Genomic DNA, 24,818 nt, shown 5'->3' on the forward strand with positions numbered 1-24,818 from the left:
CAGAAGCCTTACATATACTTGACTTCGGGGTGAAATAACGTTGGTATGTGATTAAATCGATGTGAAGATGTCAACTTCTATTTCTGTCCGACGGTAATTTTTCAAAGTCTGGGGTAAGCGGCAATTCTGTCACGAGAAATATAAGCACAATTTTAAAACTTATCAGGCACATCTTTACAAAATTCACTAAATTTCGATTCCTATGGAACACCTCTTTCGGTCTTCGTTACAGGCTACAAAACAATCTTATCCAAAGACGAGTAGAGAAAATTTTTCGTAATAAAAACTTCGTCGATCAGAGGCAAAGAATCGGGAAAACGACGACGATGAACAGTTTCCATGATCGAAATTCCGTACCACGGCTTTCCCCGCATCGAAAACTCTGGTCGAAGAATGGGAAAGGCTGAAAGTCCAACGCGATTGAGTAGACACGAGTAAAAGGGCAAGTAAAAATTGCAGGAAGAGGTAAACTTGCGCGTTTGTCGCGTGGCTAATCCCCGACCTTCGTCGGATAATCCGGCATCAATCCTGCAGCGTCTCGTCTCGTCTCGTCGCGTCAAGTCTGGCCCGGATCTCGCGCGAACGTGCGTCGGGTGGTCTTGGTCGGAAACCGGTAAGCCGGGGTCTCGGATTATACGCCCGGTAGCTGTAGCCGAGGATGCAGAGAGCGGGGACTCAGCTTGGCTGATATAATAAACAATTAATTTAACGAGACAACAATGGCCGCAATATCGGGCCCCGCGGTACGCCTAACGATGACTGACAGCGGTTTTACCGAGGCAGCTCACACGCCAGCCCCACCCTGTCCGCCCCGCACCCCCTCCGTTCAGGGTGCGGCCGCAGGAAGTCGCGGGAATGCCGCCTTCCGCCCCAGGTTACGTTATACGTTCTGCGTTCCACGTCGTACGTCGCTTATCCGCACACGACTCAATCTCGGCGGACAGGTAAGCCGAGCTATCGAATCCCGCGGTTTCGAGTTGCGGGTTGGCGGTTCGCGTGATCGTCGCGTCGCGTCTCGTCGCGACGAATTCACTCGGGCTAATCACCCGGTGATTAATTGGAACCCGTTTCCTTGCCGGCCCGGAGATTTATCGAGAAGCTATATTTAATCCACCATTGATGGCCGCGGCCGTGGCCTCCAGTTTCGTTCACTCGTCCCACGGCATCACGCGTGTATCCGGTGTTTACTACTCGATAGATTTACTGGGCGCGTGTCTGCCGCAGTAGGCTGGTATCGAGGATCAACCGCCGTAAAAACTTATATGCCGGATCGTAAATATGGTAAGTATCCGAGGAATTATTGGATTATATCGGTATACCTGGGAAACCGGGCCGCGTCACGAGACGAAGAAAACCGTCCATTGAACACGTTGACAAGCGTCGACGAGATTGTCGTCAAACTAGACTCGTTTTTACTCCACGGGTAGATGCTTTTCCTCTCGCATAGCATCGCGTCGCGTAATTATATCGCTGTTCGTTGCGTACCTCCAGGAAGTCACGTTCTTTACCATTGATGTGAGACGTTTGCGCACGTAGTTATTGCGCAACGGAGACGGAAAATAAAATCAGACACCTGTCTCACCGCCACGTGCTCAAAAGATTAATCAAAGTTTAGTGAATTCGTAGAAAACGTACGGTAAGCGTTTGAGTGATGGCAATTGGTTGAGTCTTTGCTATTGACATCATCGGAATAGGTAACCCTAAAATTTACGTTCGAATATAATTTTCGAAGTATTTATAAATCCCTAAATCCATTCGTGCGCGTTTATTCATCCCTGGACAATGAATTGAAGAAAATTGCGGGAACTGCATTCGCCAGCATCGCGTGATGCATATAAAAATCCGGGCGGGCTATTTGCTTTGGCAAGGTTGTAATTCCGAGCGGGTCTAACCATACGCTAGGGATGAATTAAAAAGCAGCACGGAGAGGTGAAACCCACTCTCCGCAGCAACTAGGTACGCCTAGAACGGCGAGAAGATAAAAGCTCGGACCGGTTGACCCAGTAGTCCACGTTTTTATTGCCGAAGCCGGGCGCAGCGTGTGACAATCTCGTTGTTTTACTCCAGTCCAGAATCCTCATTTTTTGACTTGTTTGTTACATCTTCTTTTGCCTCCATATTTTTTTTTTTTTTTTTTTCGACATGTGTGCCACGATTGCTGTCTCTCTCGTAAAAACATCCCACACCCGTTTCGCTGACAAACGAGAGTACGGAGTATCGAGAATCCTTTAAAAATATCACGTAACTATGTTTAATTTTTTTTTTTTTTTTAATCGCAACTTGACCACTCGTATTCTGTGGAAGAATACGATGCTGGGCAAATTGAAACGGTCACGTTTGTCCAACGGATCGCTGTCATAGTAAAAACGAAATCGATGAGTTTCGAGACAATGCAAGAGAAAATATCATGTCGCAGCTTTTTCTGGTATTGTACAAGAGCTGGCAATAAAGCTTTATAAAATGAGACGGAGAACGTGTACCCTTTATACGGTTCCGTATCTCCGATTCTTAAAGACCCATCTGAACCCCAGCCGTACGTTCTGTTTTACGTCAAAAGTAATTTCCCTCCCTGCACTTAAGTACCTGGGCCTAATCCTGCAGCAGCAGGAGCAACACTAACCAGGACACCGTCGCGGTATTTTTCGGACTAATGTAATGTAACCATTCTCTCACGCATACCAAAGTCGGTAAGAAGTACGCGCTTATCTCGAGTGGGTTGCAACGAGTCGGGGGTTAAAAACCGGGTATACTGTGAGGTATTATTCCCATAACTACTTTCATCCGCTTTGAAAGAAGCTCGTAACACGTGTTACTGTCGCAGATTACACGCGGTATTCAATTTCTACGCACCTTATATGACGTGCGAGGACAGTCTGGAATGCGTCAAATGTTTCAACCCACTCCTACAGCTCGACAATTTGATCCATATGCCGGTAGAGCACGTTTCGTTTTTCCCAGCCAGACTGATCGTGGAATCGTCGGAATGAGGGCAGAGGATTTTTTTCATTTGTAGGAATCGGCGTCGCGTTTCACGCTGAGGGAAAATCCAACCACGGTGTAACTGATTTGAAAATCAATCACGAGCGATGACTCTGCCTCAGTCAGAGTTTTCGGAAACGCCATAAACTCGGTCGTCGACTCTTCAATACCTTTTCTCAACCGTGCGGCAGAGTCTCGGTCGAAGAAACGCGTCACGACACAAGCAATACGGAGTACTGATTAGCATTTGAATAAATCCCGGCGTAAGTATACTCGGATGTAAATTTTGACATCGATGACGACAGATTTGTGGTCACGATTAAATTACATTACGCTTCCAGCTTGTATGTGGAGGGTTTTCGTGATTCTCATCAACCGGCGCTCGACACTTGTACAAGGTTGTAACGTTGCCACGATTTAATTCGGCCGTATATACATCGACACGTGATACGAGTCATCAACGGTGTCGATACGGGCTGATACACTGTGCCTGCCTAGGGTCGTTGATCGGAGAGTAATTGCTGACGGATTAACGCGCGCGTTAAAAGACATCGACTATTAAACGAGGCGGATAAACCGATAGGGTACGTGTACATAATGAAATCGATGTAACTTACAAAATCGCGGGGTACTTGAATCTGACTCCAACATTGCGTTATTACCACTCGAGTGAATATGTAACGCGATATTTTTAGCGAGCCTGCGGGAGCAATGAAATTTCGTCTGTGAATCCGGAGCGCGCGCGTTTATAATGGTGAAAATTTATGCGCCGACGTAGTCGAGGGTCTGCACTCACTTGAAAGCGAAAATTACCGCGTATAGGTAACGCGGAGAGTGCAGGGTGACAAGGAGAAACTGTTGACAAGGGTGCGTGGGTGGGATTTACGCGCGTAAATCAGAGTCCGAAACTGGTGGGGTACTTTTAACTCGTTCAACGGCGGGAGAACAATAATTTGAATTTTACATTTCTGTGGAGTCATTAACGCGCTTGTCCCCCGGCTTTATCGCCGGTCAGAACATGTTTACTCACTTAATGAAGTCGTGTAGATCCTACCGACAACTACTACCACTACTGTCCTTTGTTTACTTTCTACGAACAATACGCACCATTGTCAACGGATCCGGATATCCAGCGAGGTCCCAACACCAACGCAACGCGACGCGACGCGCGACGCAACGAAACGCAACGCAACGCAACTCGGGACTTCCCCGCCACCTTTGTCCAATCCGAGACAATGGGGACCACCCGAAAGTCGAGATGACTCGAATCGATTGTTCCTCGTTCCTCCGTCTCTAACCGAGGGATAATTTATGAACGAGGAGAAGTAAGGAGAGAAAAAATGTGCACGAACATGGAGGCGAGACGGGTTGTCAGTCGGTTTGAACATTTTTTCGGAAGCGAACGGATGTCACGCTCGTCGACTTAACGCGTCGATCACGTAGGTCTGACCGCAACGTAATGCGCTACGCGTTGATTTCGGTATTAGAATACGACTTCATCGCGTGCGGTGTCCCGCGCATGTGATCCGAGTTTATAAAATCCATTCAAGAGAGCGGTTTTCGTCATTCGCCAGATTTATCAATGTCTCGAAAACCGTGATTTCATTATGGATGTCGCAACGCGATGCGGCGAGGAAGGTGAAGAATATCAACGAATGAATCAACCCGTCAGGAATTTAATTCGTACGTCGGAATCTCGATGTCATTGAACGAACGAGATTGAAAGGTCTCTGATGATCCCCTGGAAATACCAAAGCGGAGTTAAAGAACTCGCTGATAGTCGACTCTGAGAGAATTTTTGTCGGCCGAATTCTCCGACGGCTTTTCCAAAACGATATTTGTCTTCTGAAAAGGTTTTCACGGGGACCCATATCTCCATCAACGTCACCGGCTGACTATAAAGTGTCCGTTTGACTCGCGGGGAAAGGGGGATGAAGAACCCTGAGGAAGAAAGAAATTGAACAGACTGCTGCTGCTGCTGCTGCTGCTGCCGCAGTGCAGTTTGATCGTCGCTTTTCCGAGTTCTGAACGGCGAAATGAAGAGTAATTGATAGAGCGTGGCACTCGATGTATTTTAATCAACTCAACTCGGTTATGACTTCGCATCCGCGCAACTGGAAGACCCTTATGGAAATTAACAACCCGTGTAACGATACAATGGCGGGTGATCACCAGGCGTTCAATCCCCAACACGCGATCCAGAGCAGGAATCGCAGAACACACCTGACGACGCGGTGAAGCTTCTGTCCCTTCCGTCGTGTGGAATCGCTGCTTCGCGGTGAGAAGCGGGGACAGATTTTCTGCTCGACGAGCTCGTCGACGCATCGATTTCACCTAACTCCAGTCATTAGCGTATAATGTCGTTCGTACATAAAGCATTACCTCGCCTCTTGCGGCGACGAGGACGAGCATGAGGAGGCGGGGGTGAAGGTGGAGGCCGACCCTCCGTCGGTCGGGTCGTCGAAGTGCGAGGGCAAGGAGTTCGCCGGGGGTTTTACGACCTTTTTACGATTCATTCCGCGCGAAGCATATATTTGCTATCACTAAATGATCTTTGTTTTACATTCGAAGGGGACGCCAGGCTGTTTTCTTTGAAAGCAGCCGAGCCTGCCCGTCTCCCTCTCGTTCTCTAGAGTATGCAAACATGCCCCGGAGATATTTCGCGGATGCCTGACAAAAATAGCATGTCAAGAACCCGCGAGAGCTGCCTGACAATCGTAATCACTGGAAAGTTTACAGCGATAGCGTGGAGCGCGAGGGATGAGAAAAGTATACATCTAAAGGTATACAAACATAGGTACATACATCGAGATCAACCGCCATATTCGCGTGACGGAAGCATTTTATCTGACCGGTAACTAGACCGTGACGTGGATTCGAGTAGGCGGGCATACATCAACGTCGCCGCTTCGTGATTCGATATCTCGAACGGTCGAAAAGCAGGAGCGTCCTTTGCTGGCGAGGATCCGACAAAGCGTCTAAAATTAGCAAATTGTTATATTCCGGTAGTGAATTTTCCGCAGCACGCTTTCGACACAGGTGTAACCAGCCACTGGGAGTTCCGACGACTGTCAAGCTTTAAAAGAGGGTTGGGCGACGCGGAAATACAAAGAAATAAAATGAAGCCGGAGAGAAAGTGAGAAGGGATGAAGAACAGACAGAGCAAAGTCGGCAAGAGCTGCGGAGTAGGGGTTGAGAAAAAAAAAAACGAGGGCGCGCGGTGGTGAGAAGATGAATTTAATGTAGGTCACGGGCTTGCGGCAGGCTACAGCTGCCGGCGCGTACAGCCGAGAATTATGAACGGGGTGTTGTAAAACCTCGGGGAAAACTGACTCCCTCGGATGAAGAAATGAAGACCCTTGCTCCGGTGGCTCCGGGTTGAGAGTCGGGGCACGCTGTGGCCAATCCAGTGTTGATAACCGCACGGGGCCCGAACACGGCATGCTAATGTCTCGCCACACAATCTTGGCTTCTGACCCCGGCAGCCACGGCAGCGAGAGAGAGAGTCTACCAGGCACTCGAGATTGGGCGACACCCTCTGAATATCAACCGCGAAGATATTACCGTCAAGTCTGAGTCGCGGGGCGTATAGTGTTAAGATTTTTAACCAGCAGCAGGGGCGAGACTCGCCGGTCTCGTACGGGATACATTTTACAACCGGAAGACCAAATCGTTCGGTGACCTTGCCGCTTCGCACGTATGACAGATAACTCCTATCCCATGAACGGAATACAGAGCGCCGATTACGCCGAAACGGACTTCTTGTGACGCGCTGCGACGTTGCGTTGAATCGCGCCGCTGTGTGACCGGCGTCGTTGATTGATCGCGCTTTAAGCGTTTCCGGGTGCAACAGCATCCCCTTATTCGGTCTGCTCTGCCGTTTTTTCCACGAGACGATACGCGCATGGTGCATGCACCCCTGGTTTGTGTCGCTTTAACGCGATCTCGCGATAATTATAGCAGAGGTCGTGGTCTCGCGGCCTTATTCTCATTCGTTCACCTCAAAGCGCGTTTTAAAGTCACGCAAGCAGAGTCGGCGTGCACGCGAACTTCGTCCCAAGCTCTTCAGTGGCTACAGGTAGCCTCCGTATTTCGCCCTGCGGTATATATCAGTCTTGGCTCATCGAGCGGGACACGACAGATATGAAAGAACAATGTCACGTCGAGTTTTCCCCGTGCAGTCAATGGAAGTGGCTTGCAGGAAGGTTTTTTTTTCACGGAGAGGGTTACCCGCGAATACGTGCGGCAGTTTGTTTGCGGTGGCGAATCGCCGGCTATTTGCCGTGGCTTTGTCGTCGTCTCCGCGAGAAGAAAAGAGCGGGCCTCATTGACGTTTCCCCGAATGCCTGTCACCCCGGTTTTTTTGACGGAGGGTAATGGTCAGAGTCCGTTTCCGGGATAGACAAAGCCCTGACGTTGCCGCCACCGCAACGACAGGCTGACAATTACAAAAGTTTCCTCGCTATTGGCGTAAGTGGATTGACAACGGTACCCCTACTTCTTGGTACCTACTGCGGCGTTGCTGGCCGTGCAAGTGGGACATAAAAATATCGCATCGAATGGCCACTGTCAAAACCAGAAACGTCCAGAAGACCCTCCCACCCATCGCGTCTCGACGTGGCAGATTGGCTTCGCGATTCGGAAAATAGTATATACAATATATACATACATATATACACATATTTATATCTCTATCCGCTGTTTCATCCGTTCCAAAAATACGTCTAGCAAGTCAAAATCAACACCGAATGGATAAACATCGGTATATTTTCACGTGGTATCAGTTCTTCAAGTTCATGCAACCGAAAACGTTTATACCGATACCGTTACCCGAAATGCAACCAAGTTTGGAAATAATTACAAGCACAGCGTTTCGCTGCATTTCGAACTGAATTCGCAGTCGAAGACGAGACGAAACGGTGCAAATTTTGACTCAGCTTTGCGAACCGCATACCCCGCGGCTTAGAATTTTCGAGAGATGGAGGAATTGCGAGGGAGATCCGGCCGGTATAGAATTTCGCGAAATCCAAGAATTCCACGCCGATCAGAACTTGACCTACATAAGTCAGTATTAGCGCGGCAGTCGGTGAAAAAGAGTTCGATGGGTGGAGGAGATTTATTATGCCCTTCGAAACGGAGCCTTTTGCTTTTTGGCGTGGTGAAGAAGTTCGAGTACCGATCTGAAAAAAAATTCTTCTCTTTTCTAACGGTTCTGAGTTTTCAACGGATTCGCACTAGAGGGAGGAGAATCAGACTTGCGAATCGGGGCACAGACAGCGTGCGTCGAAGGGAATGAGCGCTCTGGGGCATTTGGAATACATATGTATCTGTTCAAGTGAATTCTTTTCCAGCACACTTTTTTTGGCCCCGATGAGCGAACGCCTCCGCGACGGGGCGAGCTGGACGAAATTTTCGAAACATGCACCAGCCGGGGTTAATATTTGAACGTGGCGAGCTGCAGGTTCGATAAAAAAGAATCCGGCGATCGACCTTGTCGAAAAGACCTTCAAAGTTGGGCCCCGATCCCGTCAGGATTCAAGCTCGGCTCGGTAAGTACTTCATGAGTCGGGTTTTTCGCCCTCAGAAGTCGGCCGGCGTATAATGCGAGCGGAGAAAAATGGTGAAATATCGCAAGGATTTCTCAGCCCGAGTCTAGGCGGCTCGTTCGCGACGCGCCCTTGGCTATTATTTCGCCAGCTACCGCCTCTGCGGGGAAAACGCCGTCGCGATATATCCGTTGACAAACGATTACGCTCCGACGCTCGCCCTGGCTTCAAGTAAGAAAACACTTGCGCTAAATCATACGAGCGGCTGGATACACGCCTCCGGCCTCCTCTTGTCCTCCTCGCCACTGCTGTCATCATCTTGAGCGAAAAGCCGAGGCATTTTATCACAGTTTGCGTTGTATAAAAATATAAGAAATTCACTCAATCATATTTCGTACAGCACTGAAAATGTCATAGTGAATTTTTGATTGATTCAACACTTATAAGCTTTCCACGCAAACACAGTGTCTCGAATAGCTTTGAACTCTGACGGGATCGTTATTTTACAAGCATAAAGAGGTCCCAAATTTGAACGCCTGTGCCCCCGTCAAACGATGCGAGATTATATTATACAGGCATGAGTCGAGGTGTGTCACCGCCCATACAATTCGAGCAGAGCATATCGTTGATTAAAGGCCTAACGCCTACGCCTCGACGTGTATTCAATTCGAAAATGTTCAACGAACCGTTCGTTCCACGCGTAATCCGGTGATATTGAATTTTGCCCTGGTTTGGATAGTGACAGGTGTACCGAAAGGGGAGAGGGGGGAGGAACGGGTAACAGGAGTTTCTCAATTTCCGGTTTACCGACAAAGAATTTTACCCTTGACCCAGGTACTACGGGTGATTTTGGAAACGTCAGCGGCGCATTAGCCTTCGCCCACGTCCCGTATCGTAAAATAGTGAGTAAATCGGATTTTTCTTAGAGGGGCGGGTGGGACGGGGGTCGTAATTGATCCGGGGGCCGACCTTCGAGGAAAGGCTGCGTCAGCTATAAGGAGTTCCTCTGTCCTCCGCAGACGTTGGAGGGGTTAATTCAAGAAGCAACGCTTGAGTGGTTCCCCGCATAAACAAGAAGCGTGACCCTACGGATTGCGGGACGCCTAACCGTCCCTTCGCCCCTTCAACCCTTCGCCAACCGCGGCCTCGTCTGAGATACGCGCTCCGCGCGGAACGCGTTACTCTTTCTTTACCTACGACGCGACTCTTTTCGTCGACACCCACCGCACTCGACGTTCTCTCAACCCCCGAAACTCGGCCACACGCGACCCTCGTAAAACGTCGATTCGAGCCCTCAAAATTTCACGTGCACGCCGTCGCTTTTACACAGGAACAGCAGAGAGCTTGCGGGCCGCGCAGAAACGGTCCGCGACTTCTCCCCTAACCCTTCCAGGATGGGTTCGACCCTTGAGCTAATCTCACTTTGCACAGGCTCTGTGTATACATGTACACTCTCTGCTCGGACTTGCCGCTCCTGCATCCACCCTTTTTTATCATTGTGGTTTACGCGCTCTGGCCACTTTTTACTCCTTCTTCGGCTCGTTTCATAAAGTAAAGCCCCGAACCAGAGGGTGAGGGTTGAATTAATGACTCCGACGGCAGACACTACCTGGGCATTCCGGCAGTCGACGTTCCCCAAGGCGTCGTTACGGGAGACACAGCGCATCAAACCCCCATTGCCGTTTGTTTATTTACCCCATGTTCCACATTAGCGGTGCGGAAAGCTCTATTTCAGTAAAGTATATGAGAATAATTCGATGAAAATGTGACGAAAAACGAAGCGAGCGCTTTCCTCGCCACCTTGTTTCGCGGTGTATCCATGAAAGGGTGAGTTTATCCACCGATCGCCAGCGATATGTACGCGCATATGCGGTGATACGTGTTGGTGTATATGCATAAACGCTTCCGGGATGAAATAAAATTCCGCAAATTCCTGTCGTCACATCAAGAAATATTCCGCGAAGGTTGGTAGGAATGACGTTTGGCAGCCAGAGGGTTGTTACCCCTGGAGGAGAGGCTGCCTTCAGCCCCGTCGAGGGATTCAAATAAATTCCAGGTTTTCTGAAAAATTCAAACGCCTCGGGCGGAGGCTAGGCCGCCGCCATAAGGAGGAAAAGTCATCTCGACGATCCATATCCGCGCTCCTTATTCCACCTCATTCAACTTTCAATCAAAACCGCGCGGGGCAGCCCGCAATGCAGTTATTCGCGATTCGAAAATTTTTCCATAAGAATTCGCGCGTCGATTCTCAGAACGCACTTGTTAGAACTTGGCTAATTCGAGCCCGATTGAAGTTGCGGTTCTTCAACGAGTATCGACGTCCCCGTTACCAAAGACGCCGCTTCACTCGCCCCGTAATTAATTGCCGACCTAAATATTAACCGACTGAACGCGTATTGACGTTCCCACCAACGAAGCTGCGACACGCGGCTTCGCAAGCTTATTTACGTGCCTGCGGCGAAAGCTCGTTGATAGAGTTGAAAGCATGAATTTCTCCTATCTCTCGGCGTTGAAAACTGCACAGCCAGTACATAATATTTTAACACAACGACATTCAGCTGATTGTGATGCGAATGCTGTCGGCTAAATACTTACGTACATCTGATATCCGCAGCGCAGTTTACGCCGCAGATGTTGCACCGTGAATCCGTTGAAAACTTATACGCTATAACCGAGAGTCGTGCACGGATATCTCGAACTTTTTATTTATAACATAAAAGTTTTTTATTCCAAGCTTACCTCGTGCTTTTCCCTTGCGCTATGTCTTCCTCAGCGAGCTAGTATTCCGAAACTCTCTTTTCTTTTATCCTTCGTTCCTCTTCTCCTTCTTCTTCTTCGTCTTCCTTCTCCCTCCGCGTATTCTGCCATACGTCTGCACTGCGTCTCCGTTCGCAGTTTTAGTTCGGTTGAACCACCACTCGCGCATAACAAATGGCCACGTTGAAACTTTTCTTCAACCTGCTACGGCGCGGCATTCCGGGCGTCACTGTAAATAATTCGTTTCGAGAAATGAATTCAGATGAAGCGTTGTCTCTGCGGGACAAAGAGTGATTCGAAGAATCTCAATGAGTTATTGGCCCGTATAATATTCGCGATAAAGAAAATTCTCACCCCCGAAGTGGAGATTTCGGTACTCGAATATTTCCATCCGCTTCGCATGGTGCGTAATGACAATTAAATATAATTTATCTACCCGCACCTTTTTTTCTTTCCACCAGGATATTCCTTCCTCCTGCAATTATCCCAGCGCTTTTTTGCACAGCCCGCGTCACTTTCACCTCCCCCCGGAGAACCATCGCTACTTTTTAGCGACTTTTATCTGCGGCTACCGCCCGGTCCAGATACATCTCGTTCTTCGGGGGCCCGCTATCGCGTCCCGACAGCCCGCAGCGTACCTCCGTCCAAGTTTGAACTCACTCGGGTCTTTGCACCCCTCGGGGCTGGCCCAGATTGTTTTATCTTGTTCGAGTCAGAGACGCACTGACACGCGCCGAAACTAGTTAACCATAAAACCGGCACCTTGGATCCAGTGAGAGACGCGCTTGCTTCGAAAGATTCGCTCGAGTTTTAGCTGTCGTAATTTTTTTTTCCTTTTACTTTTTTTTCTTGGAACGAAAAGTAATTCTCGCTTGTTAATTCCGCGATTCGACGTTAATTTGGCAATTATACTCACCGCGACGAATCTTCGCGTGGAGATAACGGATCGGTCGAACTAAGCCTGCATAAAAATGTTTACGTATGTTTATTTTAACTGGATTATTATCATTGAACGCGTTCGGCGCTTATCGGTTGGTAGAATCGGTGCACGGCAGACTTATAATAAACGACATGAGACCGGGTATTAAACAATGTGACATAATTTGACGCGACATGCATCGAGCGAAGCGGCTCAATAGCGCGGGATGTAAAAATAATTGTATATCTCATTCGTCGCGGATCGTCGAAGACGACGGCAGGCGGTATAATAATTCCGGGGAAAAAGTTTGCGAGTAAATCATCGCCGAGGCGCGTATAACCCTCGTTACGTAATAATAAGGCGGTGACCCTGGTTCCCGGGTTCCCGGGTTCCTGTAGCCACCCTGGGAGGATGAAATTGAGGAGAAAGCGAAGGGGACACCCCGCCGAAAGGCATCGGTGAGCGATAGCAAAGGTTTCAGCAATGGACAGCGCGATCAGTCTTCCATTATGCTTAAGTCGGGGGTGTGGCGGCGGCGCAGCGGCGTTATCGGGAACCCGGAGGCAACGAGGCGCTTCTTCTCCAGCTGATTCCGTCGACTTAAATCGGGGAGAAGCTAACGCGCGGCTGGGATATACCGATTCGGTATACGTTTCATTATCGTCGTTATAACTCTGCTAGAAATAACGTCACCCGGTTTCGTCCCGATCGATGATTCCGCGTCATCGTTGTTCGATCGCCCTCGTTTTTTCGTGGGAAGTATAACCCCGCGTCCGAAATCCAGGCTCACGGAATCCTTTGACAAGCCTTTCATCCTTCGGCTAAAGAACGGCTACGGGCGGCGGGGAAAACGGCGAGGAATCGATGCTACAGCGAGCTGGAGACAGTATCGATTAACGACTCTGCGGCAGAGGAAGTTGACCCTGACCCTGTTGCCCGTTCGGTTGGTTTCTTTGAAAAATGAAATGATAGAGATCAGGGCCGCATTACTCGTTTCAACGTTGACTTTATATTCGCGAAATTGCGGGACGGCAAAAGGTTGATTTACATTTCTCTGTGATGATGCATGTCCGTTTTTTTTTCTCTCCTCTCTCCGGGCGTATTTCGCTCATGAAATAATGTACAGGAATTTGCTGCTGCTGAAGATGTGTAACGCTGAAGAAAAATGAATCAGCATTTCAGAAATGAAATGTCCCGGCATGCGATAGCGTTTTTATTTCCTATTCTACCTCTGAAATAATGAAAAACACTATGCTTTGTATACCTTGGCGCGCTTCTATTCAAGGCACGAAATTCGAATGATTCGGAGCCTGCAGCCGAGGGTTGGTAGGCACAGGGATGAAAATGGAAATATGAGGCACAGCTCGGCACAGGTGCGTCAGAGATGTCTGTCGTCTCTCCACAGAGTCTGCGGGAACTTCGCTTAAATGAAGCCCCGGTGAAAACTTGGCTGTTTTCAGATTTCCACCGTATATTTTAACCAGTTCTCTTGTCAATGGTATCTCGTGCGAGATTTCAATTCGTCACTTTGAGACACCCCTCGAAAATTGAGGTAGCTGAGTATTTTCCTCCTACAAGACGGATGATCGATAATGCTCGTGACTACGCGCGTATAGTCGAATACAAATTTCCGTTTTTTCGAATTCTACGATAATGGAATGAAAAAGAAGCAAAAAAAAAAAAAAACAAAACGCGGTTTGTCGAAAATTAATTTCGGTTAAAAGTGGGCAACTGTCGTCTGACAATCAGACTGATTAAGCGTGAAGGAAAGCCGTCGCAAGATTAGCCCTCCAATGTAGTCTGAAACACCGGCATACGTGCGGCAGTATCGAGCTACGTGCCGTGCATTTCGGTAATTAGACCTTGCGTGCGTTATCTTTCGTGACGTGCCGGATTCATTGAAAAATGAGGAGTCCGTCGGAGGCCCTTACAAATCCGTACGAGTAGTAGTCGGTTCGATTGACCGCCCGTCGTCTTTCCGTCCGTCGATTTTTCAATATCACGAGGAAAAAGAAAGGGGCTCGCGGTGAGTGCTTTCTCTTTGCTCAACCTGTTATGTGTATACGGTTATCACGAATTTCTGTATGTTTTCTTCTTGTTTTTTTTTTTTCTCTTCCTCTTTCATCGAGGATTTTTCGATGTCGGACGATGGGCGGCGTCGAGCACCCCAGCCAGCGGTCAGGGACCATCATGAAACACTGACAGGCTGCGTTCGCTAATGTATTGATCGTTGATCGCGCCACTGGGCGTCCTGTCCATGATCTATTGAATGCTGACCGCGACGCATATATCTCCATTACCGTGACCGCATCTCGTACACGCCGGTACACTCGATGCAAAAACCGGCCACCCTTGCACCGCGCCATTTTGGCTAGCAGGGTTTTCGGCTGTTCGCTATTCTTTCGCCTACGTGCTTGGCAGTTTTGGGCTGCGGTGGAATTGATGATCAGCCCATAGCTGGAAGGAATATGCTTGTGTACGGGTATAAGAGACGGTAAATTGACGCGTGATCATCAAACAGATTCGATCGGATGATGAATCATGCACTGATGTTACACGACGAGATGAAACCAGTGGAAGCTCCTGCTGGTCTCTGGTTACTAAGTGCGTTTGGTTATGACGTACAATATCACACAAGTTCAAAGTCTTCTTTTTCTTCTTCTTCTTCTACTTCTTCTTCTCGACTTGTTCGATTATACGAATCCAGTGTGACGAAGATGTATAATGACGCTAGCTAATATCGAAGCCTACTTTAATTCATCTCATCGTCGTATCCATTAATAACCGAAGGCTTTTCTTTGTTTCAGGTAAGTCAGCAGGGTTCCGTACAGCAAGTATACACCGTGTACCACGTGAGTTTCAAAGTCATTAATCAAGTCACGCTCGCGTCTAACGCGGACGAAATATCCCGCAGTGAAAAATACCACGAGGAAAGAAACATCCCTCAAGCCAGCCCAGAAGCTCTGCCGATATTATCTATTGCACGATAAGCGTTGTTTAGATTAACCGGTTGGATCGGGGCTGTTCCAATTCCCGGTATAATTACTACCGAAAATTTTCATAAAATTTAAAGTCTGGTCTGTTATTTGTCTCGCGTTATGACGACGATGCTCATGTGCCACCTGAAATCTTTCTCATTATCATTAGCCAACGTACGTTCCAATTACCCGTTCACGTTCTTCCTTGTTATGTGGAACAAATACTTCCGAGTCATCGTGCCATTTGATTTTTCCCTTCGCCCGAGGTGGTGTCATCAAACTTTTGGCACAAAGCGGCGGCAATAAAGCAATAAGCCAGACAACGAGTCGCCGAGTTTAAAACCTCGAAGACTTCGTTCCATGCGGAGATAACCCGCCGCTGTGTGTCTCGAAATGCTCGAATTTTGTTAATTAAATGTCTCCGACGAAACCGATTCCGGCTTGTTTATTATAGGAAGATTCTGTTCCTCTGCACCTGGCGTTACTCGAATAAGAGAAGGAGACGATTTGGGGTTAGCTGACGGAACGAGAGGGCGAAGGAAGCAGGGCGGGCTAATTGGATGTCGAAGGCGCAATCTTGTGGTCTCCATTTGTCATTTGGTAGCAGAACATCTCTTCCCCCCATGCCGCCGCGCCGAGAGTTTTGTCACCGAACCGCGACTTCAATTCGGTTCATCTCTTTCACAATCCGATTTCGATCAATTACACGCGACCCCCATTCGGCTCCCTCCTTTCCCTCTTTCTTATACCCGATAATGAAGAGTCGATAGAAATATTGGATTCTTCGCCGGATGGATCGAGGTCACATCGCTGCCGTCGAATCAATGGGAGATCAGAAAGAGAGAACAAAGAAAGCCGGGTGCCGTCGGATTTTGGAATTGACTGTAAAAGGTTCGAGGTGAATTAAGAAGCTCGCAACTAATCACTGATCGTAATATTCAAACATCGGGACTTGGGATTCTGTGCACGCTGCTGGAGACTGTACGTCAATATTGACATAACCCACGTTTGGGATTCTGCAGTAGCAGTAATAATCGCGGACGTAGTGTCAACTTCGAAATCACGTCAATCTTGTAAAAGGTTTGGATCGACAGAGATTCTCTTCCACGGTGCATCGCTTCCTAAAACAAGAACTAGATGTTGATGGAACAATTCATTCCATGATACTCGACCTCAACGCTGTTCCGTTCTCTTCACGTAGCAGATTTGACGGTTCGATGTACGTACCAATTGAAGTTGTGAATTATTCAGGGTTGTGGGTTGAACAATTACCAAGCTCTTTGTACAAAATGCAGATGCATACGATGCGTATAACTGGAGGGTAAACTCGTGCCACGCAGAGGCTAGCACGAAGCGTTGTTAGGGGTAGAGTATAACCAGCCACCGTGCAACGTCTATCGCACGTTGGGTGTACACGTCGATACGACGCCACGGTAGAGCAGCATTGTTTGCCCGAAAGACAACACCAGTAATTGTCTCCGTCCGCTTCTCCGTAACCCAGTACCCGATTACCGGGAAAAATACACGAAGTAGCAAGTGAATCGAAAGTGGTAGTCAGGGTGCATCCGGTTTTCACGATCATCGATCATCGATCATCGTTAGCGCGGATTTGATTTTTCGCCTAGACGATAGTCGCACGAGTCGATCGCTTCTCCCCTACTCTCCTACCTTTCTTCCCGTGCGAGGAACGAACGAGTGACTAATTGTTCGCACGCGATAAACCAGACGGACGATAAATTTTTCTATGGCACTCAACCGGCGCGGGTGAGAGGCATCGCCATGTGGTGGCCACGTTCCGCCGCCGCAATACCCGGAGAACCGGAGACTCGGTGAGCCGACGACCGGGAGAACCGGAGGAGCAACGCTACTAATTGCTCATTAGCCGGGTTCAGAGGCATTCCTGAACGCGTTACGGGCAATGCCGCTCTCTTACTCTTCGAAGAAAAAACCCTCGGTCCCGCAGCCCGATGCACAGATGAATAATAATTGTTATGCGGCATCGATGTGTGCACGGAACGGGATCGACGAGAGGGAGACGTTGCAAAGAATCGCTCTTCGTCGCACGAGACCGAGAGAGAAATAGAGGCGGTGTAATTTCATGCTACAGCCGGAATTATCCCTGAAAATTTCACTTCCTCTTACCGATTTTCTCAGCGAAATCGAGCCGGCATCGCTCGGGCGCATTGTCAATGGTGTTACGGTCTTGCCTTATCACTTTATTTTAACGCCCCCTCATTTTCGTTATCCATGTCCTTAGTCTCACTCGATTTCATCAGCCGCCAACCACCCCCGAGTCCCGCGCCTCCTCACTCTCTCAGACCATGATTAATCGTTGTAAATAAACGTCCTCGGGTAGGACTGCCTCGAGAAGGATTTCGCCAGACCTGGGTGGTTATTTCTTGCCCTTGCGGGTGAGTTGTGCGGAATTTGCCGGTGAGAGCGGGGGATGAAGCGGGTGGCGGTGGTGGCGGTGCGGAGTCGAGAATTTATAGGGAGTGTCCCACGCGTGTATAATTTAGTATCCCGCTCGCGAGAATATGAGATAGGTAGTTAAGAAAATGTGTAATACCGTTACTTCGACGAGTTTCTCGCCGTCTTCGTCACCCCCGCTTTCCGCCTCCAGCAACCCTCGAAGTTTCGTACTTTCTTGCCCTAAACTCTGACCCCGCTAACCTTCATCCCTTATCCCTTACCCAGCTCCGTCTCTTCAGCTCGGTAACTGCTAGTGCCAAGAGTAGTTAGCCGTGTCCCGAGGCAGACGACCGACCGAGGACCCATTAAAATCCTCGCGCATTGATCCCTTTCAGCCGTTCAAGGATCGACTTTTCGTCCCGTCGTCCTTGATTGCAAGACTGCAAGCTCCTTTGGAAACAGAGATTTTTAGAATAGCTCTCTTTTCACCCTTTCCCCTTTTCATTTCGACCAAGGGGCAGAGTCGGGGCCAAGCCTTACATAATCGGGGATCTCGTCAGGGTGCTCAACCTCTCGAGAACTGGGTCGAGCCTCGGAGCGTCTCTTAATTAATTACCTTCTTCAGCTCGCTGGAGTTTCTCTCCGTTGGTACGGAGGGGAGGCACCGGCGTCGAAAGTATGTAGCGGGCGCGTGTTTCTAGTAGCTGCCCCTTGAACACGCCAACCCCGGTCTCTCTCGGACGCACCGCGTGGAAAGAACTTGGCCGAGCGTGAAGGGTGCGAGTGTCTTTCCTTTTATCTATCGCGAGGACGCAAGACCAGGGCAGAGATCCTGCCGAGGTAAGGCGACTGCAAGGAAAAGCGCGGGGCCTGCGAAGTATATTGTTACGAGGAACAAGGATTAGATAATTAATGAGGCGAGGTTAAGTATCTCGGAGTAAGCGAGTACCCAGCTATTCTTTACACTCTCCCTCACTTCTTCTTCTCCTTCTTCTGTCTCTGCATCCCCCAAGCGCGAGAGCAGAGTACCAAGATATTTGTGTAATGATCACGGTGCCGCATCTACTCCCTTAAAAACTTCCCTGAAACTCACTCACTCACCCTCTCTTATTCTTTCCTCGGAGATGAGCGCTGTTGTGATCCGATGATCGAAGCCCCTCGCAATTCTGCAGCTTCACGAAAACACGAAGAAGAAACATCCCCCTTCATTCACACCCCGGTCTGAGTAACAAAAAAGGGAGAAAAACCGGGGTAAATTACTCAGAAGAGAAACAACGTAATGAGGGCGCAAAGTGAAGCGGCGAGCTTCCCAGCGCGAGAGACCGTAAGAACAAAGTGTTCTTCGCTGACTGCAGAACTATCGAGTAGCACGCCGTGGTTGCAACTTGGCTGCACCAACTCCCCAGGGGTCAACAGCAACGGTGGGGAGGCAATTAAAGCGTCTGAAGCCGCTAACGAGGATCACCTTGCCAGGAAATTTTCATCCCTGAAGCATCCCGGCGGTCTTTCAACGGAACACGAGTTCGCGGAAATCACTGATTGCTCAAAGAGTGCTTTTTTCTTAGAAACAAAAGAATCACTTTTTTAAAAATATTGTCAACGTCTCGTCTGATCGAAATGTCTCGAGCGAGTCTTGCTTCAAATTCTTCTTTTCCTCTCTGGTCCTCTCTTTCTCTTTCATACCTCAATTCCATCCTGCTGTTTGCCGGTCCATAGCCAGATTCTGACGGATAGAGGGTTAAGAGCAGGTGCACCTGAGGACATGCACGTTTCGAGATGATTGTTTAATTCACCGAATTCTCGGCTAATGGAGCGAAGCGGTAATTAAAATTCTCCCCAAATACCAACATCATTAAACCCTTTAGATGCACAAAGGAAACCGCGCAAATGATTCGTCTGGATGGGCGTTTCGGATATTAGGATTTTCGTAAGTGTTTCGGTGGCTATCACTGCAGAACGACAACGACGATGATGATTAACGTTCGATTAAAACTATATACACCAACTTTGTAAGGTCAGCCGTCTCCAACACCTGCTAGTTTTTTTCTATTCCGACGGACTCGAGAATTGTTGGTGGGCCCGCCGCTGGGTGGGCCCGAAACCAGCTTCGCGCAATATATCGCTGTGGTAATTACGGAGAGGTTTTAATTAAATTTAATGAAGAATAATGTATCGGATACGCGCGCGCTGCACGCCACTCGGCGGCACCATAATATTATGATCCATGCACTTATTTTTCAACCAGAAGGATACAAACGTCTCAATACAACTCGGATTCCCGCAGTCACTGGGACCTCATTCCGTCCGAAGAAAGTCGCGGCGCGGCGGTATAAAGCGATAGTGGAAAATTCAGGCGAGGAATGTTTTTCACAAATCACTTGGAGCGGATCTCGGGCTAGCTTAAGTTCCCTCGCATGCTTTGTCTCGACTGGACAGAGACATCAGGCGAATTTCACTGCGGCTCGGGGGCGGCGAAACACATACAAATGGAAATTAAGTCGAGGACTCGGGCTTTCCTTGACATTTTCTCCCCGCCTTCGTGAGCGGAAAAGCAGAACTCCGCAGAGTTCCGTACACACGATTCGGGGTGAAGTCAGACTCGCTTACGGAGAGACAAAAGCTCGGATTATAAGGGATGGTTAATTATTAAAACTGTTTTGGCCGGTAATTAAATTCTGGGGTAGAAATATTCGCATTCGCATATATGCACCGGGTACGTTGTTTGCAGCCTCTTTCTGATTAAAAATCGTGCGATAAAGAAAAAAATAAATAAATTCAACCGACGACAGAACTACCACTACTTCACACTGCCTCCCCCCGATTTCATGGCTCCTCCCTCGTACCAGCTGCGTCGTATTTTCACCGGGGTCTTAAACCCCGCCTGAGAATAATATACGGAGTAAAATGAGATCCCTTGATTATCCCATAGGAATCGGTCGGCAGAGCGTTGGATGCATGTACGCATCGTGATCAAATGACCAAGCAATTTCTTATGAAATTCCGTTCCGTCTTCCTTCAATATCGATTTAAATTCTCCGCCACTTTTATACCTAGTCAAAGAATTCAGTTCGTTTTCACCATAAACTCAGAACAGATTGCGATTCCATGAACTCGTGGAGGGAAAAAAATGACGATAACAGCAATGGTAATAGTAATAACAGTAAGCACGCTGATAAAAAACCTCGCAGACGACCTTCAGACTACCGAAGAACCCTCTCCTCCCTCCACGAGCACTTTATCCAAACATTTATCAACACTTACTCCGCGCCGTCTTTTCATCACCTAAGTTATTCGTTCACGTACAAGATCACGGAGCCCATGTCAATTTGCATAGGCAAACCTGTCTCCCATTCACCCAAATTCTTCGTACTTGTTAAAACTTTTTTGATGCCGAATACGTACGTTAATTCGAACGCTCTTTAATTTCGCAGTTATCAGCTGAGGATGAATCAGCATTTCGAAAGGTGCAGTGACTTCTATTCCCTCGCTTCGAGTGACGGAAGTTTGACCCGTCAAACGGTTCACTATCGTCAAAGAAGTTTCTGCTCTGACGGAGGAACGCGGGCTTCGGTATCTCGTGCACTCTGTACAAAGAAGGAATCGATACTGAACCGTGTTAGGTGCACTGTCACGGGGCCGTGGGCTGGTGTGAGTTAATTGAAAAATGCATAAGAACGTACTCTCTGGTATGACTGTAAACGCGTTTTCGATTCAACCCGAGATCCGGCCGCTCTCTATAAATAGACTCAGCAGCTCCCCGCACCTTTGAGCTGATCGAATGGCCATCATACGAAGCGCGCTGTACCAATCTCACGCCTGTTTTTACAGGAGATGAAGAAAGACGGAGATGAAGATGAATTGGAAAGAGAGAAGCTCGTGGCAGAGCGGTCGAGTGGAAACGTACGACGCGTAGTGTGATTTCGGTCTAAGAGCAAACCGCAGTGGTGGAGAAACCAGTAATAACACTTTTACCGTTATTTTGCTATGTAAAGATTTTGTTTTTTTTTTCAAACGTAAAAATGCAGCTGCAGGGACGCGACGCTAAAGTCTAGACGGTATGCATATAATAATTTCGAAAGAATATTCGAATGCAAATCCGCCCACCTACCAATCTAGACAAACCTGAAATATCCAAGAGCGAAAACGCGACAGTTTGGCGTCGCCAAAAACTCGGCAAGATTCAAGATTCAAGTGAAAGAGAGAAAGAGAGAAGGAGCAGGAGAGTAAGGGTCTCTTTCTGGTTCTCATCAGCATGCGAAAACTTTGTTATTTGTTTGAACACGTTAAATTATGCATGCACAATATGCCGACGACGGGCGAGTACGTCGAGTTGGAAATAGGGGTGGGTGGTTGGGCGGGTTAGGAGAAAGGGGGGAAGCGGTACTGGAATAAGCGGGGACGAGGGGGAGGGCAAACCGGGGCTGCGAAGGGGGTGCGTTTATCCCGCGTGCCCGCGTAATTGAAACAACAATAAAGTGTGAGCGAACAACAATGAACGTGCGTAATAACCCAGAGCTCTTTACCGAAGCGTTGACGCCACCCTCAAGCCGGATCCGGGGGGTGGGAGGTGGGTGTTAGTGTTACTGCACGTTGACGAAAATCCGGTGGAGGAAAAGCTCAACAAAGAGCAGCGGGACGTCTGAGTCGCGAAGCTAAGCAACGCTCCCGCTGTCCCCGCGGGGTGAAAGATGAGGAGGCGTGAAAATATTATTAACTTGAAGCCTTTTTCCACCTTGGTGAATTCCTCGACTCTCCCGCAATTACCCAACGATGACTTCACGCCGCGCAGAACGAGGAGTTAGGGAAGGGAATAGTTACTGGCTCTCCGAGAGGTGAACCGGACCCTTGATTTCCGAAGGGGATTACTCGCGCTACCAGACCCGGCTTACTTCCGCACCACGACACAAATGCGCGGATGTGCGTGCACGCAAGTGTATTACGGCATGACGATCCGCGTGCATTTATAAAATATTATATCGCACAATGATAACTAATCGCTGCAGGAAGAGTTCGCGCCGCATATTGCAACGTTCACAAAGGGGATGCGCGCCGGCCTTTTTCTTACCGCAATGAGCCAGTCAATCGAAGCGCACTTGTACACAATATTTTCACCAAGGGATGGTGGGGAGTCCGTTGGTTCGAGCCGGTTGTTTCTGCCCGGCCAACACGTGGATGGCCGAACAAGAGCTGCACCGTCGTCGCTGTGGTAAAGTGTTTCGCGTCTGCACGCGGGGTACTCGCTCGATCGCTCAGGGGTATTTTGCACACCCGTGCAGCGTGGCGGAGGCGTAGAAAGGACGGGGAGAAAACTGGTATGAAACCCCGCGCCCCCGATACACGCCAGAAGGCAGCGAAAGGGTGCACGAGGGAGATAAAGTGACTCGAGGCAGCTGGCGTCGTTCACCTACGGCAGTCTCTATTCGTCCCACATAACCAGTGACCCATATTCCCTTGGGTAACTGTAAATCTGCGGGATTTCCATCCGTGTTTGCATTGTCGTATTTTCCGGACGTCGACCACCGTCAGCTCCGAGAAGTGGATGCCGAGCGGCGGCGTCAATTGCCGTGAAAAATATCAACTCACCCGGGAAACCCGGCTTTGGACACAATTATCGTTATCTAGTCGTAAGCCGGAGGATTCCGTTTGTTTACGACTTGCAATGACCGTTGCTTCCATGCCCGAGTACTTCGGTGGGGGCTTCCAAACGGTGCGTCCCTTCGGCCTGTGATCTGGTTGCAACGCGTGGACGCCGGATGGCTTCAGTCCGTTTCAAACGCCGCGAAAATGCCTGGAATTGTTAATTTCGCTTCACCCTACCTTCTCTACGACTGCGGACACATTTTACGGGGGAGCGAGACACCCTGCAACGTGCAACCCTTGCGTTTTCAAGCCAGCTCACGACGCTCGTCTGCACGTGTATAACCGACTCGCACTCACCCTGGTCTCACCCTTTCTTATAGCTCGGTACCAACCAGCGGTACGAGACATTCGCGACCAAGCAGTGGCAGTACCACCACCGGCGGCACGAGTAGCGCCAGACCTCGGCGTTATTACCGACGATAAATCGCCACCTTTAATAAGAACGCCTGCGTGCCAGCCGTACAACCACGTCGTGCTTCGCTATGCCAGACCGTCAGAGAGGAGGAAGAACGAGGGTGAGAAACAGAGACAGAGAGAGAGAGAGAGAGAGAGAGAGAGAGAAAGGAAATTGAAAGCAGTCGACCTTTCGCCGATTCATTTATGCAAGAGAACAGTCCATTGATTTTTCTTATTCTATATTGTTATCGCATTCTCGCGACCTTAAGCTCCGCGCGTCATAGTATGAGAAAAAGCACAACGGATCAACAAGCTCGTCGACAGTTTTGACGAGTCGTGCGAACGGTTCAACCACCGATCACCTGACGCTCCTGCATCTGCAGCCTTGGTGACACCTTGGGGGCGCGCCACTTTCGAAGGGTGTGTTTTAATCTCGAATAGAAATTCAAATTCAAATTCCCGTTCTGAATGGAACTGAGATTAGTGGTGATGCATTATTCCATTATGTACCACGTCGCTGACACACATTTCTTCCCTAAGCTTTTTCCGATACCAGACACACCGGGTCGCGGGCCAGCTGCAGGTTTGTCATATGTGTGTTATAAAAAAGTATTAAACCGAAAAATTGAGGATAGGAAGGATCACAAGGTAGACGGAGAGCCACTAAGTGATCAAGCCTTGAAAACAATTCCCTTGCGATGTCTGACGGTGTTCTTTTCTTCTTTTTCTTCCTCTTCAGCTCCCTACGAATTCCGTTCGGGGCCGCTCACCCCTGATTTCCATGATCAGAACAGCAGGTGCATTTCCCATGATGAAGCACCGTACCGCACACAAAAAGTCCTGGGAGTAAAGACTGACCAACAGGTTCGATAGCGTCGAGATTCAGGCATCTTCTATATAAGTCTTTGTCGAAACAATATACGAGACATCTGAAACCAGCCTATCGACTATGCTAGCTAAGTGGATCGTTTGGCATCTGATAATCTGGTTCAAATTAGACACACCTCGCGATCGAGGGGACAAGCTTTCATGGCTTCGCGGACTATAAATATAGAAACGACGAAAGAGAAAACGAAAAAACGATATCTCTACTTCAATCATGGCGTCACCGTAGATAAATAACGACATACCAAAGTATTTTTTAGCGGAGCTAGTAGCACCACACTGCGTGAAGCTCTACGGTATAATTGG

At 48.7% G+C, this 24,818-nt stretch overlaps 1 protein-coding gene across 4 annotated transcripts in view; it reads left to right on the plus strand.

Moving 5' to 3' along the window:
- The window catches only part of LOC107224631 (teneurin-m), a 342,331-nt gene that overhangs the window by 63,943 nt on the left and 253,570 nt on the right, over window positions 1-24,818 (plus strand). The window lies entirely within an intron of this gene.

The sequence above is a fragment of the Neodiprion lecontei genome, chromosome 6, assembly GCF_021901455.1.
Source record: "Neodiprion lecontei isolate iyNeoLeco1 chromosome 6, iyNeoLeco1.1, whole genome shotgun sequence".
Taxonomy (NCBI): domain Eukaryota; kingdom Metazoa; phylum Arthropoda; class Insecta; order Hymenoptera; family Diprionidae; genus Neodiprion; species Neodiprion lecontei.